Genomic DNA, 19,271 nt, shown 5'->3' on the forward strand with positions numbered 1-19,271 from the left:
TTTTTCGCAGTAGTAGAGAAAATATATTCAGTTATGTGTGCACAAGAATCTTGAACATTTACATAGCCAACCCCTCTAGATCAAAGTAAATCTTTTTCATACTCACTGCACGGATAGTTGTCATTTCGCCAATGTTTATATGCTACTGGATACTGTGATTTACCTTTTGACATTGTCCTCTAAAGCACATGCATTTTATTTCCTTAAGATTTGTGCTACAGCAATTTTAGAATGCATTTTGGCAAATCCTGTGATGCGTTTAATGTACAATAGATTTGAAATTGTTGATTTGAGCTAGTTCTCAAAATATGATATCATTTACATTGCTTTTTAGCCATTAAATTCGCCTTAAGATGCACCTCTCAGTCTTACCATTTTTTTCAATCGTATGCAATTGACTTTTCTTCCGTAGTATGATAATATTTGCTCATGTGCTGATTGGGTGTGTGGCAAAACGAAACTGGAGTCCTGAAAGTGTAAAGACATCATTTTGGTAAACTTTCAATATGTTCATGTTTGGAATAGAGTCGGTACACGTATGTGGAGCCAAGGAGTTTTCCTCTGATCAGCTTGCACAAGGACATCTGCTCCCACTGACTACTGCTGAAGATGTGTTTTAGCCGTTGTCACTGCAAATGCTGTTCTTATCTTGGTCGGTCCATGTGACTGCATCTAGTATGAGTTAGTTGAGGGAAGCAAATAACCCGGGATAATAAGCTGTATGTCTAAACACTTAAAAGGTCCAAAAGGCGAGACCTATTGGCTATGTCTATGGTTGTTTTTTTATTGCATGCCTAATCTACAACAATGAAAAGGAAAAAGGAAAATAGCATCACCTAAACATGGCCGCCTTGTGTATGCAATACAAATTTTGAATGTGAGAATCATTCAAAACTGTTACTGGTGATGGTTTTTAAACAACAACACTTTCAGTTGCCAGAAGCATTTTATTATTTGTGAAAGAGTCTAGAATAAATCACCAGCTGAACAAGCACTCAAATCATAGGGAGCTAAAATGCTCCAATTGCACTTAAACATTTTGTGACATAGAATGCATAAAAGAGCGGAGGCAGAATCGATAGTTGCCTTTTAAAGTTTATATGAAAAAATTATTTAAAAAACACTCTTTGAACCAGCTTTACATCTGAAAAGAAATAAACTATGTTTAGGTAGATGCGGACAATGTACACAGTCTTTGTGCAGTTTAGGTTGAGAAAAGCTAAATGATAAAATGAAATGACCTATCACTCCATGCTGTATTCTGTGGTACGGAAGCAAAACATGAACAGCAATACAGTAGATCAATGGATAAAGCCTACTGACCAAAAATCCCTAAAAATATTGTGTAAAATCTTTGGGGGAAAGACAATAGTGTGGACAGACAGCTTCAGCTGTCTCAGAGGCCAGAGCTAAAAACAGCAGTGCTTTGTTTATTAGGTTTTCTGCATTATATCACTCCAATCAAGAAAGCCACCAATTTGGTAAGTAAGTCAAGCTCCTGAAAATCTTTCAAGCAATCCTTTTTATAAGTACTTTTACTCACACTGTAGAAAGGATAATTGGGGACACTAAATTCTCTTAGCTTGTTCTATGTTGACTTGATGCATGATGTGATTTCAGTGAAAATTACAACATGTATATGTCACAGGAGTGTGCTAGAGACAATCGTGATGGTTGAAGATTAAAATGACCTCACCATTGCTGTGAGCAAAAAATGCATTAATAGTTTTTTTATCATTGAGGAGGTGCAAAATTGTTTCGGTGGATGAGTAACATGGTACTCTGTACATTTAGGCTCACAAGTAAGACCTAAGTGAGATGATGGGACTGTCTTCTTCCTGGACATACACCCTCAATTGCGAAAAATAAAAAGTTGTTGGCTTTTTGAACTATTAACACAGCAGAGCAAGCCACCTTGTTAGGCTGCGCTGCATGAAGGGGGTGGTACAAAAGGGGGTAGTGATGGACGGAGCATATGAACCAATCAAACACTCACACCCAGTCAACAGATCTGGGTTTAATCCATCACCGTTCTTTATCCCACTCTGCCACCCCAGTTCAGACATGGCTATATGCAAATCAGTCTGACCCTGTGCCTCATGGGAACAGTCCAGCCCGAACTGCCAAGCCATGCCTTCCCTGGACCGGAAACAAGCTTCCGAGGACCGGTTTCTGGCATTTCAGACGTCTTCAACCCGGCTTGCTTGAATCCAGTGGCAAAGTGAGCAAGGGACTCATGTCTGAGCATACCCTGCCAACTTATGGCAAACAAAGTGGTACAAAAGGGGGTGGTGATGGACGGAGCATCTGAACCAATCAAACACTCACACCCAGTCAACAGATCTGGGTTTAATCCATCACCGTTCTTTAGCCCACTCTGCTACCCCAGTTCAGACAAGCCCATATGCAAATCAGTTTGACCCTTTGCCTCATGAGAACAGTCCAGCCCGAACTGCCAAGCCATGCCTTCCCTGGACCGGAAACAAGCTTCCGAGGACCGGTTTCTGGCATTTCAGCCGTCTTCAGCCCGGCTTGCTTGAATCCAGTGGCAAAGTGAGCAAGGGACTCACGTCTGAGCATACCCTGCCAACTTATGGTGAACAAAGTGGTACAAAAGGGGGTGGTGATGGATGGAGCATCTGAACCAATCAAACACTCACACCCAATCAACAGATCTGGGTTTAATCCATCACCGTTCTTTAGCCCACTCTGCCACCACAGTTCGGACATGGCCATATGCAAATCAGTCTGACCCTGTGCCTCATGGGAACAGTCCAGCCCGAACTGCCAAGCCATGCCTTCCCTGGCCCGGAAGGGGTAGGGCAGGAATGCACTGTATTTACCATTGCATGGTGCGTTCCTGCTCTTTTCCTGCACAGGCACACAAACTGCAGCCTAGTGCAAATTCAGGCACCCTTACACCATGGTGTGATGTAGACAGGACTGTTTTATTGCAGGAAGGGTCAACTTCCATTTCTATGTGTGCTTCAGAATCGAAACACGTAGAAAGCAGAAAAAGCAAGGACAAATTAGCATATTTCTCCTCGATACGACTCCCCTGAGAAGCTGTAGCACTTTGACGGATTCCTGGGTCTGCCACTAATGATAAATCTGAAAATGTTATGTTATGTTACAAAGGTATAAGAGCGTACGTTCACCAACCGGTCTCTTGGCACTAAGGATGAGAGCAGAGAGAGTTCAAGCAGAAAACATCTAGGGGCCTAGTGCACTGCCCGCCACAATGTCATGTATGCAGGATGCACCCGCCTCTGTGGCAGGCGCATCTTAATGGCCCCCACGGGACCCCCGCCCTTATGCCAGGCGGTCCCATTTGCCAATAGGATGGCGGGTGGACTTTCCTAATGACCCCCTTAGTTGTAAGCCAAAGTGAACAGCCATGTCTTAAGCTGTTTCCTGAACCGCATGTAGTCTACCTCAAGCCTAAGTGAAGTGGGGAGTGAATTCCAGAGCTTCGGACCCAGAAAGGAGAACCGAGTCCCTCCAATGCATTTGCCTCTGAATTTAGGCACTGCCAAAAAAGTATTTACTAATTAACGAAGAAATTAAATTAGGACCGGTTCCCTGAATAGCTCTGAAAAGAATGCAGCCTGTTTTAAACTTAGCTCTATGTTCCACTGGGAGCCAGTGTAGATCCTTAAGCAGCGGGCTAATATGACAACGTCTGTCCTGAAGGTAGATGATTCTCGCTGCTTGGTTTAGGATCATCTGTAGGCAATGTCTCTGCTTTTGAGGGTGGTCAAGATAGAGCGATTTTCCATAATCAATTTTTAATAGAATGAGAGCAATCACAATTTAAATACTGGCCTCTTTGCTGAAGAAGCATCTCATCTTACGCAGCTTGCGAAGCTGGACGAAACAAGCAGATGTAACTGACCCAATTTCGGCACTCACTGAGAGACCTGAGTCAATGTGAAAGCCCAGACTCTTTATCACTGGTTTATGAGGTGCTGCACCTAGCTCAGGAGGCCAATAAGAGGGTGTCACGTGGATGAGTTTATTGCTGGGTATGATTATCTCAGTCTTTCAGAGTTTAATTTTAATTGGTTGTTGTTCATCCAATTTTTAAGATACATCATGGACTTCCTATGAAAGTCTTTGGATTCAGTTGAGTTCTCCAGGGTAAAAATTAGCTGCATGTCATCAGCATAGTTAAAGATCTTTATCCCCATCTGCCGGAGGCTGGGGATCAAGGCGTGTATGTAAACATTAAAAAGTATTGGCAAGAGAGAGGAGCCCTGCGGGACACCACAGCTTATTTCTACAGAGTTAGATATATAAGGAGAGAGACACACCCATTGTTTGCGGCCCACTAAAAGGATCTAAACCAATCGCTGGCCGATCGCACGAGACCCGCTGCGGCAATGCGGTCCAACAAAATGTTGTGGTTCACGGTCTCAAATGCTGCAGACAGGTCTAGGAGGAAAAGGGCCTGGTGAAATAAATGTCTGCCTGTCCTTTGAGCTCGTCCATGACAGAAGGAATCACTCATTGAGTAGAGTGTGCCGGGCAAAACCCTGCCCGATAGGTATCCAGAAACTTGGTGGCTTCTAAGAAAGAACTGAGACAGGTGGCTACATGCGCTACCAGCAATTTGGCTGGAAGTGGGATGAGTGATATAGACCTGTAATTCTCCAACTTTTTGGGATCCATACCCTGCTTCTTTTGTAGCAGAATAACCACTGCTTCTTTAAAGACTGACGGTACAGTGCCATGGGGCAAGGAAAGATTAAGAAAGTCAAGAATCGTATCAGGGAAGGCCCGATAGATTGCTTTTAATATATTAATAGGACATTCCTCCTTGGGGGTAAATATGATTTGATCTTTACTACAAGATCTAAAAAGAATTTCTCATCCAACGTAGGTAAGACAAAGAAGGAGTTCAGGTCATTACAAAGATCCTGGGTAGCCATAACAGATGGGGTCACGAGGCTAGTATTCGATAGCTTCTTCATGATCTTGAAGATTTCTTTAGAACTTTTGCGAGAATTAAGGGGCGTATTATCAAGGAACAGCGTTAAAATGATCGCCGCTTTAGCGGCAGAAAATTGCCGCAAAAGCGGCGATAATGAGCTTGATAATATGCCTTTGTGAATTCCCATAGAAGCCCATGTTCTGGTTTGAAAATAGGCTTCTAAAGCGGCGATAATTTTAACGCCGTGCTTGATAATATGCCCCTTAGTACCTTATTCGTAAAGGTGGCCTTCTTGGACGCATGCAAATTTGCAATATATTTCATTTTGTCCCCTGCTAGATGCGATTTTCATCATTTTCGTTGAAGTTGGCTTACATGGAGTTTTAAGGTTTTCAATTCCTCTGTAAACCATTTGGATGCTTCATGTTGCCTTAGGCGAGAGGTTTTAATCTGCCAAAATCCATAGGCATATGCTTGGGAATATCCGTGCTCCACTTACGCGCCACACATGGATTGTACTTCCATGAAGCAGAGTAAGCAATGCAGCAGCTTGCACTGCCTTCCGTTAATCCACATTTACAAAGCCACACAAGAAGGCCTTGCGCTGCTTGGTAAATATTATTCTAAGTTTTGTATCACCCTTACATCCCGTTGCATGGTGCAAGGATGATGCAAATCCATCAAAATATGCCCCTGAGTGTTTTTTCTTTTCCTCAATCTTCTTCCTTCAAATAAATCTCTCGTCTTGGGTCTACATTGACTTTATTTCAGGTTTCAGTGGTAGGCTAGATCAGGAAAATGTTTTCCTTAACAGTCATATTTTCTCCATAGGCATCAAGTGTATTAAAACATTCATATTTACGAAGAAGATAAAGTTCTGTGTCACATTTTCATTATTTTGTACACCACTTCATACTACACACTTTGTGCACTCTTCACTTTCCTCTTGCAGGTGTAAAGAAGACGCTGCCCAAATTCTGTTCTTCTGGTCCTTTATACCTTGGCAAGCTTTCTGTCCTTATAGTCCGAAGTGGTTTTCTGCAGTAGATTAGCATGTCAGAATTACTTACTGTCGTTTTTATTTTGGAGATAATATCTCAGACTCAACTCAATAAACAGCACTACCTCTTTGATATATGACTGTTCAACATTGTCATGGATGTTGCAGTTTAGATTCACCCTATATTTACTACAACTGTGGTTCTTTACTGGTGGTCTGCCGACTCCTGGTAGTGTGCAATGCCTATTCAGGAAGGGGTCCACAGCTGTTCATAAAATTAAATATTATTAGCAGATTACATATCTATTGCTCATATATATATATATAACAGCCATGTAAGAACACTTTTAATGCAACCTAAACGAAGTCCCGCCCCAGTGGGCGTAGTGGAAATGGCATGCTGGTACTTATAGTCCATCCAAAATATCACCAATTTAGGTTGCAATAAAAGTGTTCTTACATGGCTGTTTTCTGCCTTACTACTTGCCAGTGAACAAGAGCTGTTTGAAGCTCGAAACGCGCCTGGCTGTTTGGATTGGTTACAGCCTGCGAATCGAATTGCTGCCTGCATGTGGTGCGCTGTTCCCTCACTGTGTGAGGCATCTCGAGGGGTAACCTTTGTGTTTGGAAACAATTAGAGGCTCGCCCGGCCGCGAAATGCCCCGACGCCAACAGCGGACCCAGCGCGTTGGAACCATCAGCGCGAGGTATGGACAGTGATGGGCCTCGCATGCAGAGATATTAGCACCGAGAAGTGGTGTCTGCATCACATTCACCCTACCGGGATGCTTATTTGATTGAAGGCAGAAAACGCTAACCACTTGGTTTAAGAACTGCAAAGAGTCTTCAGTGGTGATATTTTGGATGGACTATAAGTACCAGCATGCCATTTCCACTAGGCCCACTAGGGTGGGACTTTGTTTAGGTTGCAATAAAAGTGTTCTTACATGGCTGTTTCCTGCCTTACTACTTGCCAGTGAACAAGAGCTGCTTGAAGCTCGAAACGCGTCTGGCTGTTTGGATTGGATGCAGCCTGCTAATCTAATTGCTGCCTGCATGTGGTGTGCTGTTCCCTCACTGTGTGAGGCATCTCGAGGGGTAACGTTTGTGTTTGGATATATATATAACTATATATATATATATATATAACTATATATATATATATATATATATATATATATATATATATATATATATATATATATATATATATTACCTACTGGCGGTCGCCAGTAGGTATATATAGTTAGGATTGTTTTCCATAGGGAAATCGCAACATTCTATTGGGAATAACTTTGGCGCCGGTTGGTGAATCTTCCTGAATTTTTCCTTAACTTTGCCTCGCGACGCTCCGGTCCTTCCCTGAAAGTTTGGGGGGGATTCGTCAAGCGGGGGCCGAGATAAAAGGGGGGTCCCAAAACGTGTTTTCCCCATGTTAATTTCCATAGGGCGGTCGGACTCACTTTTAGCTCGAACGGCTGAATGGTTTACCACCAAACTTGGCAAAATTGTAGGCACTGGTAGCCCGATGTGCCTTTGCTATGTCTCAAGATATGTGCTCCAGTGGATTTTGAGTAATTTAGGTTAAAAAAAATGTATATATCTATGGCAGCTTACCTGTACGCTTACGGTACGCGCACGTACGCGTACCGTATGCGTACCTCTAGTGCGCGAGCTGCATTCTGATTGGCTGCCAATGTCTGTCAACACTCCAAAACAGAAACTGTTGGCAGCCATCTTGTGCCTCGGTAGACTGAGGCACAGGAAAGCAGAAAAACAAACGTGTAGAAGTCAAAAAGGGGGCAGGGTAGAAGCATCCTGACCCCCTAGGCCTGCTCAGGGGGTCCCACAAGGACCCCCAAGGCCCACGGTGCGCGTACCTCATTTTTTTACAAGAAAAAAAAAGATTCGGGGGCCTTGTAGAAACACTCTGACCCCCCTAGGGCTGTTCAGGTGGTCCCATACGGATATTAACATATATAAATGTTATCCGCTAATAGAATTAGCATTTAAAAAACCTTGCGAGTTCACTGAAAAAAACAAAGGTTTCAGTCCTTATATAGTTAGGAATTAGCATTTAAAAAACCTTTGAAATTCATTGAAAAAACCATAGGTTTCACACCAGTTATAGTTAGGAATTAGCATTTAAAAAACCTATGAAATTCTCTGCAAAAACCATAGGTTTCACACCAGTTATAGTTAGGAATTAGCATTTAAAAAACCTATTAAATTCACTGAGAAAACCATAGGTTTGACACCAGTTATAGTTAGCTGAACATTTTACTCATACACACACACACCCCACACACATACCCCCACATACACACACCCCACACCCACCCCTCCCACACACACCCCCCACACATACCTCACACACCCACACCTCCACCCACACCCAAACACCCCACACACCCAAACCCACACACACACCTTACACACCCACACCCCCACCTACACCCACACACCCCACACACCCCTTCCCACACACAACTCACTCCCCCCCACACACACACACACACCTCACAGACACACCCCACACATCCCCCACACACACCTCCCCCTCCCCCCCCACACACACTACTCTGACACCCCCCCACACACACACACCCCTACACACACACCCACACACACACCCCACACACACACCCACACATCCTACACACACACACCCCACACACATACCCCCCCACACACACAACCCATCCCCCCCACACACGCACACACACACTTTTTTTTTTTTTTTGAGGGGGTGCCCCACACAAATACCCCACCACACACACACACCCCACACCCACCCCCCCACATACACCCCCCACTCATACCTCATCCACCCACACCTCCACCCACACCCAAACACCCCACACACCCACACCCACACCTTACACACCCACACCCCCACCTACACCCACACACCCCACACACCCCCACCCACAAACACCTCACTCCCCCCCACACACACACACACCTCACAGACACACCCAACACATCCCCCACACACACCTCACCCCTTCCCCACACACACACACCTCTGACACACACCTCACACACACACACACACACACCACACACACCTCACACACACACACACACACTCCTCTCACACACACACACCCACACCCCCCGCACACACACCCCACACACCCCACACACACACCCACACATCCTACACACACACACCCCACACACATACCCCCCACACACACACCCCACACCCACCCCCCCACACACACACACACCACACACACACACTCATTATTTTTTTTATTTTTTTGAGGGGGTGCCCCACACACATACCCCCACACACACACACACCCACACCCCCCCACACCCCCACATACCTCATACACCCACACCTCCACCCACACCCAAACACCCCACACACCCACACCCACACACACACCATACACCCCCACACCCCCACCTACACCCACACACCCCACACACCCCCACCCACACACACCTCACCCCCCCCACACACACACACCTCACAGACACACCCCACACATCCCCCACACACACCTCACCCCCCCCACACACACACACACCTCTGACACCCCCCCCCCACACACACCCCACACACACACCTCACACACACACACACACACACACACCCACACACACATTCCTCACCCCCACACACACCCCCACACACACGCCCACCCCCACACACACACCCCCACACACACACCCCAGACACACACCCACACATCCTACACACACACACCCCACACACACACCCCACACCCATCCCCCCCACACACACACCACACACACACACACTCATTACTTTTTAAAAATTTTTTGAGGGGGTGCACGCCCCGGTACACGTATCGGTACACGTACCGGTACGCGTACCCTGGAGAAAAAAAGAAAGACAGAGTTTTTAAAAAATGTAGCATTTTATATAAATTTGAGGTAGTTCTGAAAAGAACTGTTTTTTTATTCTTATTGCTGTTTTATATGTTTTTTATTGTTTTTTTGTACCCCGCGACTTTAAAAAAAAACACAAATATTATTTTTTTGGGCTTAGGGGTCCTTGTGGGACCCCCTGAGCAGGCCTAGGGGGTCAGGGTGTTTCTACTCTGTCCCCTTTGCGAGTTTCACACCTTTGTTTCACTGCTTTCTTGTGCCTTGGTTCTAACAAATCTAACATACACAAGCGTGCCCTCTTTCTCAATGAGTTTATGAGTAAAGACCAGATAAACAATCTCATTAAACCTGGTATGGTATTTTTATTTATACCTTTTTTTTGGGATTATTTAAAAAAGATTTTAAATGGCAGAAAAGAGAATGCACAATACAAAAAATAACTTTCTTACTTAATCCACATTTAACACAAAACACTTACAAGTTATACAAAAATAAGACATCAAGTGTTACATCCAACAAACAATGCACATTGCAGTGCCACAGTTTTACAATATGTTGAACCATTTCATAGTAAAAAATTATTTACATCAAGAGAGCCAATTCTAAACAAGAGAAAACAAGCATGAAGCAATTTTATTTTGAACCACACTAAATGTTATAATTAGCTCTTGCTGGATTTGCCGACGCGTTTCTGGTTAGGACCAAGCGTGTCCAAACTATCATCAGAGCTCTTGTTAATATTCTGTTAGGATGTAGAAAAACACCGTTTTAATACAACCAATTAGCCTCTTTTTCAAAAAGTAGTACCGTTAGGATAAAATTAAATGTACCTGTATGTTCATGTGAGTTTCACCTGTATTATTTTCTATTCGTTGACACCAATCCGTATTTCAGGTCTCAACCGGTGACACTTTTACAAAAACAATCTGGGGAGTGAACAAAAAGAATTGTCCAGATTTACAATGCGTAATTATATTGCATTGCCAAAAAGCGATTGTTAGAAATTAAGGAATTCATACCTTAATCTCGAAGATCTTGCTATATCAGGAGGGGTGGAGGAGTTTCTTTTCTTGTCGTTAGTCCTGTTTTAAACAACACATGTCCTACTTGTAAAATCTAGGAGTACTTAGCTGAAGGTTTATGAAACTCATATATATCAAACGCATATATCGTACCTGTCTTGTGCACCACTGGGGGATTACTTTATCTTTTCGTCATAAATATCACATGTACCTGTGTGAACAATGTACTCGTGAGTGCGTAGTTGTTTACAATTTAACCGCAATGTCATACATATAGCTCTAAAAACAGAATACGATAATGTTCGTACCTGTATCCTTGCTGAGCTCTAAATGAGGATCCTACAAAACAAATTCAGGGATTGATTACCGAGGTCCTTACACAAGGGAAAGAAGAAGGCTTTTTAGGAAGTAAAGAATTTGAATTTTTGAATAAAAAATTCCCACGTGTACCGGTTCTATACTTGCTCCCCAAGATACATAAGAATCTAGCCGAACTGTCGGGCTGCGAATTCTGCTTGGAGCCAATATCCAAGTACGTGGACTTCTTTTTGAAGCCGTTCTTGACGGAGGTGAAATCGTATCTCAGAGATACTACGGATTTCCTGACAAAGGTGGAAGGAATTCGTTTTGATCCATCCAGACACATCATGGCAACTATGGACGTTAGGTCCCTTTACACACAAATTCCTCAGGAAGAAGCGCTGGAGGTTGTTGAATTATTTTTAGACAAAAGGGAAAAACCACACAGGGTGCCTAGTGCATTTTTTCTCAAAGTTGCAGCAATAGCATTGTAGAAGAACTATTTTACATTCAACGATCGGTTCTATATGCAAATCAAGGGCACTGCCATGGGGTGTCCTTATGCCCCAGAAATGGCAGTGCTCTACATGGCACAATATGAGACCATGTTTGTAGACAATAATAATCCATACAAGGACAACATTCTACAATGGTGGCGATACATAGACGACGTCTGGCTCCTGTGGCAGGGGAGCCAGACCGAACTCCTAGAGTTCCATGATTGGATTAACAATAGACATATCGACATCAAATTCTCCATTGAAATGAGTACCACAAAAATGATGTTTTTGGACGTCGAGGTCACCTGTGAAGATGGTAAGTTAAAAACATCGTTGTATAAGAAACCAACTAACAAGAATACCATTCTCCACCATAAAAGTTACCACCCCAGAAGCCTGAAGGTCAATTTGCCATATGGACAAATGCTACGCATCCGGAGAAATTTCTCCGAGATAGGGGACTATGACCAACACGCACAGACATTCTGTAACGAAATGATCCACAGAGGGTATCCTCGCAAGCTCTTGAAAAATTCCTACAAAAGGGCGAGATTTACCCCTAGGGAAACCCTGCTTCAAACCAAGGAGAAGAAAGAATTGGACAGATTGGTATGCGTTACCACTTTTGGGCCAGACATACATAAGCTGAGACAGGCAGTTTTAAAAAACTGGCACCTGCTGGAAGACCTAGAATGCCCCTTCCCGCGTCCCATTTTCGCATACAAAAAGAATCAGAGTTTGGGCCAACAAATCGTGAGAGCAGATCTCCCTAAGCCCAAACCTAAACACGACCTTTGTGCGTTATGGGACATGAAACCATTAGAAGGGCATCATAGATGCGGTAACTGCATTTCATGTGGCAGTACTGTTGAAGGTATTGAAGGTATTGAATTCCAACACCAAGGAATAAAATGGAAGCACCTTGGTTTTTCAAATTGCAAAACTAAAAACGTAATTTATGCCATTATCTGCCCATGCTCCAGGATTTATATAGGCAAAACAAATCAGCAGGTGAATCTCCGAATAGGACAGCACAGGTCAAGGATCAAAAAGAAAATACTCACAGCTCCGTTGGTAGAACATTTTATTGAGATGTCCCACAATGAGAATGACTTCAAGTGGACTGTTTTACACACAATGAGCCACGTACAGCGCCCCGCAGACATTGATAAAATGTTACTCAAAAAGGAAGCCTACCTCATTTTGAAATTTAACTGTATAATGACTGGCTTGAACAACATGTAAGAGTTGTCAAGGATTTGAGACTTTGCGCCATACTGCCTATTTGTCTCTGTCGCCACTAAGTATGGATGAGTATTGCTCCAAAATTAATATTGTGTGATCTAATAGCCGCAATGTGGGCCTGCAATGTTTTTGCGTCATATTGCCCAGCTATCACTGTAAAGACGACTTTGTGTCACCAATATGTTTGCATGACAATTGTTCTGAATTAAGATCGTGTTATATAATTGCCACGTATGAACCGGCACTGAAAGATGCCTGCATATTGTCATTCACAAATGGGCATTAAGTGCTCAATGCCGTTTAAACGCTGTAGTCGAATTTAAACTACTCAATATACTGAATATCCCAGAATGCACCGCTCGTGTAACGTTCTATTATTTAACTTTGATGAAATGTCCGCCGCGGTCACAAACGAACCGCCAGCGAGTGAGGAGCACCAAGTCTAACTTATCGTGCAGTGATTTCTAATACGTCTCGTTTTAGAATACGACGGACTTTGCTATCGGAAGACGCAAATAACAAAGAAAGAGCGATTCCGATCTTCTACAGCCCCGGCTGGGGCCGTAGGTTGGGGGCGAGAGGCGTTGCCTTGCTCAGCAAGGATACAGGTACGAACATTATCGTATTCTGTTTTTAGAGCTATATGTATGACATTGCGGTTAAATTGTAAACAACTACGCACTCACGAGTACATTGTTCACACAGGTGCACGTGATATTTATGACGAAAAGATAAAGTAATCCCCCAGTGGTGCACAAGACAGGTACGATATATGCGTTTGATATATATGAGTTTCATAAACCTTCAGCTAAGTACTCCTAGATTTTTCAAGTAGGACATGTGTTGTTTAAAACAGGACTAACGACAAGAAAAGAAACTCCTCCGCCCCTCCTGATATAGCAAGATCTTCGAGATTAAGGTATGAATTCCTTAATTTCTAACAATCGCTTTTTGGCAATGCAATATAATTACGCATTGTAAATGTGGACAATTCTTTTTGTTCACTCCCCAGATTGTTTTTGTAAAAGTGTCACCGGTTGAGACCTGAAATACGGATGGTGTCAACGAATAGAAAATAATACAGGTCAAACTCACATGAACATACAGGTACATTTAATTTTATCCTAACGGTACTACTTTTTGAAAAAGAGGCTAATTGGTTGTATTAAAACTGTGTTTTTCTACATCCTAACAGAATATTAACAAGAGCCCTGATGATAGTTTGGACACGCTTGGTCCTAACTTGAAACGCGTCGGCAAATCCAGCAAGAGCTAATTATAACATTTAGTGTGGTTCAAATTAAAATTGCTTCATGCTTGTTTTCTCTTGTTTAGAATTGGCTCTCTTGATGTAAATAATTTTTTACTATGAAATGGTTCAACATATTGTAAAACTGTGGCACTGCAATGTGCATTGTTTGTTGGATGTAACACTTGATGTCTTATTTTTGTATAACTTGTAAGTGTTTTGTGTTAAATGTGGATTAAGTAAGAAAGTAATTTTTTGTATTGTGCATTCTCTTTTCTGCCATTTAAAATCTTTTTTAAATAATCCCCAAAAAAAGGTATAAATAAAAATACCATACCAGGTTTAATGAGATTGTTTATCTGGTCTTTACTCATAAACTCATTGAGAAAGAGGGCACGCTTGTGTATGTTAGATTTATATAGGGTCCAGCCCTCCCTCAGCCCCGCCAAGGACCTATCTCCTTTTGGTTCAAACAAGGCACAAGATGGCTGCCAGGGACACCCAGTATGCAAGGGGAATTAGTTCCCCCTCTTCAAACATGCACGGGGGCTGCGTTGCAGAGAGGTGTAAAAAAGGGTGTGGCCTCATTACACCTCTATGCAATGCAGCCATCTGGCGCATACTGGAGGCTCCTGGTGGGCTAGTTGGCCCCCAGGGACCCCCATTATGCAAGGGGAATTAGTTCCCCCTCTGCAAACGCGCCAGGCGGCTGCGTTGCAGAGAGGTGTAACAAGGGGCATAGCCTCATTACACCTCTGCAATGCAGCCCCCTGGCGCATACTGGAGGTTCCAGGTGGGCTAGTTGGCCCCCAGGGGCCCCCAGTATGCAGGGGGAATGAGTTCCCCCTCTTCAAACATGCACGGGGGCTGCGTTGCAGAGAGGTGTAAAAAGGGCCGTGGCTTAATTACACCTCTCTGCAATGCAGTCCCCTGGTGCATACTGGAGATTCCTGGTGGTCTTTCAGGTCTTATATAGTTAGGAATTAGCATTAAAAAAAAATTGAAATTCACTGAAAAAAACATAGGTTTCAGGCCTTATATAGTTAGGAATTAGCATTTAAGAAACCTTAGAAATTCACTGGAAAAAACCATAGGTTTCAGGCCTAATATAGTTAGGAATTAGCATTTAAAAAACCTTGCAAATTCAAGGAAAAAAAACATAGGTTTCAGGCCTTATATTGTTAGGAATTAGCATTTAAAAAACCTTGCAAATTCACTGAAAAAAACATAGGTTTCAGGCCTTATATAGTTAGGAATTAGGCACAAGAAAGCAGAAAAACAAACGTGTAGAACACAAAAAGGGGGCAGGGTGGAAACACCCTGACCCCCTAGGGCTGCTCAGGTGGTCCCACTAGGATATTAATATATTTAAACGTTATCCTCTAATAGAATTAGCATTTAAAAAACCTTTGAAATTCACTGAAAAAACCATAGGTTTCAGGCCTTATATAGTTAGGAATTAGCATTTAAAAAAACCTTTGAAATTCACTGAAAAAACCATAGGTTTCAGGCCTTATATAGTTAGGAATTAGCATTTAAAAACAACTTTGAAATTCACTGAAAAAACCATACGTTTCAGGAGTTATATAGTTAGGAATTAGCTTTTACAAAACCTTTGAAATTCACTCAAAAAACTATAAGTTTTAGTGGTGTTATAGTTAGCTGGACATTTTACTCATACAAAACCATTGAAATTGTTCCTATATAGTTAGTTGTACTAAGTATATATCGCGCACCCGCAATCCACTGCTGATGATGTCACATATTAGATCATTCATGACATGGTCAGTGACATCACTGATGACATCTCAAATGACATCATCCACGTGTCAATCACATACACCTTTTCATACACTATTACAATTTTTCATCACTCTTTGTAAAATACAGAGTATCATATTTAAATCCATTGTCACAGCAATACAAGTATCTAAAAATCCACTCAGTGATTCATACATGTATACAGACATCTAATCCCTTACCTATGGATTCACTCATACATGCTGTCAATGAACAATAGAACACTATCAAAAATACTTATTCATCTATATCGACATTAAACAACAGCACGCATCCTATTCACATATGAAGTCATCCTACTCACTTATGCAAACAATGGATCACACTTACATATTTACTTAGCAAAACACTTATACAAACACCACTTCTTCTATTCATTTAGATAGTAAGTCATACTTAGTGAATTATAAAATCACTATTACAAGTATACAGTTATCCATACAGTCACTCACACAATTATTGTGTCTTATGTATACTTATTTATATACAACAACTGACACATACACTGCCTTTTATTTTTCTAGTTTGTTGGACCTGTACCTTTGAGAAATATATTTGCTCATCACCACACCCATAAAGAGATTCCCTCACCCAAACTGTTAGAACATGTAGTTTTAACTTCATATATCTACTGAATAAACTATTCACACATCTTTGGACAGTCACACACCCTCCACCGAACCACACACACTTTCACACTCCCATACAAATACTCAGTTAACTAATCAATAACTAATATAGACTTCCACATAGCTAGTAACCAACTGTAGAATCAGTTTACACAACAACTGACAAAGTGATACAGATATTCACACAGTTTAGTCACTATCCACTATATTTAGTGAGACATTATAAATTGGTCAAGTAAACAGTCAATTACACTGCTACTAAATCCTCCATCCAAATATTTATTTATATATATCCACTCCTTCTTCAATGCAAATCGCTATATATATAATGCATATTTAAATAACGAAGCAAACCACATTCACTGGATGATGTCATCAGTGTTGTCATCAGTGATGTCATTTGAGATGTCATCAGTGATGTCACTGACCATGTCATGAATGATCTAATATGTGACATCATCAGCAGTGGATTGCGGGTGCGCGATATATACTTAGTACAACTAAATATATAGGAGCAATTTCAATGGTTTTGTATGAGTAAAATGTCCAGCTAACTATAACACCACTAAAACTTATAGTTTTTTGAGTGAATTTCAAAGGTTTTGTAAAAGCTAATTCTTAACTATATAACTCCTGAAACCTATGGTTTTTCCAGTGAATATATATATATATATATATATATATATATATATATATATATATATATATATATACATACATACATACATACATACATATATATACATGATTATCCTATTGCTATTTCCAGCAGCTGCTGTTTTGAATATGCGCATATCAACTTTACTCTTTACACAAACCGAATATTTAGATTCTGGGCCAATGCTTTTGTACATAGATGAAATTATTTATTGTGTATATACATTACTTTTTCTATCGGCTTGTGTCTTGTAAATATGCTTTTATATTTATCAATTGTATATTTTGAGTTAATGAATTGTAAAACACTAGAGGACAAAAATACTTGATGTTTTATGATGATATATTTATATATCTTTGGTTGATTGCATAAACGCAGCGTTTCATTATAAAGTATTTCTTCCATTTTCATGATACATTTTCATGCACTGTCACTTTAAAAGTTCTGCTTACTGTCATGCAGTTTGTCATGTGATTAAGCCTTCTCGAAGGCGAAACGCGTCATGGCGGCAGCGCTGGCTTTATTCAATTAAAACCACCTTTGCACCAGCACTTTTGGGTCGACTCTCTGTTGCTGTTTACTCGGCATGGTGTCCTTCAAGCGACAAGCTTCATCATATATATATATATATATATATATATATATATATATATATATATATATATATGCGTAAAAAAAGTGTGCCACTTGCTTGGAACACACTCAATGACAGGCCGGACTTCTGTGTATTGTAACAGGGTCCTCAACGCGTTTCGAAGACACATTGCTTCTTGTTCACGGGCTGGCCCACAAATGAGGCAGGGATCACGAGCAGGAGCAGTCAGTTAATTTGAATTGACCTTTCCCACCCCCTGGTGGGCTTGCTCAGGTGCATTCTGGAAAGGCATGCTGGAACTTCGAGTTCCCAATCGTTTATTTTCTCCCTCCAGTGGGTTCTGGCTTATTTGCATCCATTTAATTTTTTTACTTCCTTCCCTTCAGTGGGTTTTGGGAGAAAAACGAACCTCATTAGGCTGTTCGTGCTTGTCATTCTGCCATTTATGAGGTTCTGGTATCTCAAGGCAGCTCACAAATTTCAATGACGGTGCAATTCCACGACCATGGACTGGCCGTAATACTTGAAAAAAAAAGGGGTTCCACTTGCTTGGAAAGCACTTAATGACAGGCCGTACTTCTGTGTATTGTAACAGTGTCCTCAACATGTTTCAAAGCCACAATGCTTCTTGTTCACGGGCTGGCACAAAAATGAGGCAGGGATCACAAGCAGGAGTAGTCAGTTAATTTGAATTGCCTTTTCACGCCCCCTGGTGGACTTGCTCAGGTGCATTCTGGAAAGGCATGCTGGAACTTCGAGTTCCCACTTGTTTATTTTCTCCCTCCAGTGGGTTCTGCCTTATTTGCATCCATTTCATTTTCTTACTTCTTTCCTTTCAGTGGGTTTTGGGAGAAAAACAGACCTTATTACGCTGTTCGTGCTTGTCATTCTGCCATTTATGAGGTTCTGGTATCTCAAGGCAGCTCACAAATTTTAATGACGGTGCAATTCCACGACCATGGACTGGCCGTAATACTTGAAAAAAAAGGGTGCCACTTGCTTGGAACGCACTCAATGACAGGCCGGTCTTGTGTGTATTGTAACAGGGTCCTCAACGCGTTTCGAAGCCACATTGCTTCTTGTTCACGGGCTGGCATTCAATTGAAGCAGGGATCCAGAGCAGGAGCAGTCAGTTAATTTGAATTGCCTTTTCCCGCCCCCTGGTGGGCTTGCTCAGGTGCATTCTGGAAAGGCATGCTGGAACTTAAAGTTCCCACTCGTTTATTTTCTCCCTCCAGTGGGTTCTGCCTTATTTTCATCCATTTCATGTTCTTGCTTCTTTCCCTTTAGTGGGTTTTGGGAGAAAAACTGACCTAATTAGGCTGTTCAATGCTTGTCATTCAGCCATTTATGAAATTCTGGTATCTCAAGGCAGCTCCCAAATTTCAATGACAGTGCAATCCCACGATCATGGACTGGCCGTAATACTTGAAAAAAAAGGGTGCCACTTGCTTGGAACGCACTCAATGA

Source organism: Lissotriton helveticus, chromosome 1_1 (genome assembly GCF_964261635.1).
Source record: "Lissotriton helveticus chromosome 1_1, aLisHel1.1, whole genome shotgun sequence".
Classification (NCBI taxonomy): domain Eukaryota; kingdom Metazoa; phylum Chordata; class Amphibia; order Caudata; family Salamandridae; genus Lissotriton; species Lissotriton helveticus.